General features: G+C 34.5%; 1 long non-coding RNA gene across 1 annotated transcript; it reads right to left on the reverse strand.

Annotated features, from left to right (window-relative positions):
- Positions 1-817: 817 nt before the first annotated feature.
- Positions 818-1,470, reverse strand: LOC107729374 (uncharacterized). The gene is made up of 2 exons (XR_001638570.1): positions 1,364-1,470; positions 818-1,240 (listed from the first exon to the last, which is right to left on the reverse strand). It is a non-coding gene; the product is annotated as an uncharacterized LOC107729374 (long non-coding RNA).
- Positions 1,471-2,752: the final 1,282 nt, after the last annotated feature.

The raw sequence follows: 2,752 nt of genomic DNA on the forward strand, positions 1-2,752 counted from the left end.
CCGTTGTTTTAGAAAAGACAGCAAGCCACTTGGCCCCAAGTGTTAGCCATTTTACTAATAAATGTTGTTTTAGCCGCTTTGCAATTCTTCTAGCTCTTTTGAACGCTTGTTTAAATGTCAAGTAAGACTGGACATTTGACTGATACAGCACACAGCTATTGCATGAGGGGGGAGTTAGCCTTTTCTGCCGAAACATTGACCTAACGTTAACTAGCTGCTTCTGTCAGACCAAAGTCACAGACATCCAGGATTATGTCATGAACTTTGCCATACAAGAAGAACTCCAAGGTCACCGACCCCTTGCAAGCAAACACAAGCGCACTGCCCACAGCTCGGGGTTTTGAGGGGTTGGGGAACTATACTCAAGCACATCTAGACAGCAGACAGGCTTGCTTGCTCATTTTTGACAAGCCATGCGAGGATACTCACGTCCAATGCAGCACACGCCGTTTCACAGGCGGAAGTGTCGCGTGAAATCGGTGTGTGGGTATGATGTTTGTTCACGGACCAATCAGAGCAGGGGGCGGTCTGGCTCGACCAATCAAATTCCAGCCAATTGCGTTCTATGTGTTTATGGCGTTCGACTGCGTAAGCATGTGAAACAGCGTCATCTCTTGGCTGTGGTTGTAAACTAATATATACTTTTTTTTTTTTTTTTGTATTATGACAACTTTTCTAAAAGAATGTAAGTTTATTTTTGCACTTTTAATAAAGCACATACACTTTATTTTAGTGTATGACAATTATGCAGGATTAGATGGAAGTTCCTCTTCCACCAAATAATAAAAATCATGCTTTAATAAATCGACAACAAACATTCATTTTCCACATGGCCTTTTATTGTTGTATGACAGATTATCGTTATTTTGGTCTGGACATCTATGTGCGTAACAGTTTTAATTAGAAATGTTCTTCTTCAGGTGTTGCCCCAGACACTTCAAGCAGAGGAAGTTACATTGCAAATGTTTCTTGTGAATAACACACACACGCATACGTTAAGAGACATGAATATCCACACACGCACACGGTCAGCTGTGAAACCTACAGGACTTTACAGTCGGGGATTTGGGGACTTTGAAGAGTCTAACGGCTGCCGCGCTGTTGTGGAGACATCAAGTCACGCTCCAAGGAAGGTGAGTGCCGTGTCTCTCTCCTCCACCAGCTCAGCGGCGGTGCCATCCATCTTACCGCGGGAGAAATCATTGATGGAGAGTCCGTCAACCACCTTCCAGGTCTTGTTCTGTCGGGGTGGAAAATATTAGTACTTACATAGAGACCTTATATTTCTAAACTACTTCCAAATGCTTCGATTTCTTTTTTGAAATTCAATTTCATTGTTTTTTTAGGTGTGACGAAGACAAACCTTGATCATAACAGGGAAGGAGTACATGAGGTCATCAGGAACTCCATAGGAATTACCAGTGGAGTAGATGCCCATAGACACCCACTCACCCTGTTAGAGACAGAAAAATAATTAGTTAGCATTAACCCTGTAAAGTATGGAAGAGGATTAGGGCCAAGCAATAATAAAAAAAATAAAACCATCTCGAGATTAAAGTCGTTAAATTTCGAGAATAAAGTCGTTATGTTTCGAGAAAAAACTCGTTAAATTACGAGAAAAAAGTCAAGATAAAATGTTGAGATTAAACTCATAAAATTTCGAGAATAAAGTCGTTGTGTTTCGAGAAAAAAGTCGAGATAAAATGTTGAGATTTTTCTCGAAATTGAATGAGTTTAATCTCAATTTTTTTCTCTACCTTTTTTCTCTAAATTTAACGACTTTTTTCTCGAAACAAAACGACTTTTTTCTCTAAATTTAACGAGTTTTTTCTCGTTATTTAATGAGTTTATTATCAACATTTTATCTCGACTTTTTTCTCGAAACACAACGACTTTATTCTCGAAATTTTATGAGTTTAATCTCAACATTTTATCTTGACTTTTTTTCTCGCAATTTAACAACTTTTTTTCTCGTAATTTAATGAGTTTAATCTCAACATTTTATCTTGACTTTTTTTCTCGCAATTTAACAACTTTTTTTCTCGTAATTTAATGAGTTTAATCTCAACATTTTATCTTGACTTTTTTTCTCGTAATTTAATGAGTTTAATCTCAACATTTTATCTTGACTTTTTTTCTCGTAATTTAATGAGTTTAATCTCAACATTTTATCTTGACTTTTTTTCTCGTAATTTAATGAGTTTAATCTCAACATTTTATCTTGACTTTTTTTCTCGTAATTTAATGAGTTTAATCTCAACATTTTATCTTGACTTTTTTTCTCGTAATTTAATGAGTTTAATCTCAACATTTTATCTTGACTTTTTTTCTCGTAATTTAATGAGTTTAATCTCAACATTTTATCTTGACTTTTTTTCTCGTAATTTAATGAGTTTAATCTCAACATTTTATCTTGACTTTTTTTCTCGCAATTTAACAACTTTTTTTCTCGTAATTTAATGAGTTTAATCTCAACATTTTATCTTGACTTTTTTTCTCGCAATTTAACAACTTTTTTTCTCGTAATTTAATGAGTTTAATCTCAACATTTTATCTTGACTTTTTTTCTCGCAATTTAACAACTTTTTTTCTCGTAATTTAATGAGTTTAATCTCAACATTTTATCTTGACTTTTTTTCTCGCAATTTAACAACTTTTTTTCTCGTAATTTAATGAGTTTAATCTCAACATTTTATCTTGACTTTTTTTCTCGCAATTTAACAACTTTTTTTCTCGTAATTTAATGAGTTTA

The sequence above is a fragment of the Sinocyclocheilus rhinocerous genome, unplaced genomic scaffold, assembly GCF_001515625.1.
Source record: "Sinocyclocheilus rhinocerous isolate Xijiao unplaced genomic scaffold, SAMN03320098_v1.1 scaffold1148, whole genome shotgun sequence".
NCBI classification, from domain to species: Eukaryota; Metazoa; Chordata; class Actinopteri; order Cypriniformes; family Cyprinidae; genus Sinocyclocheilus; species Sinocyclocheilus rhinocerous.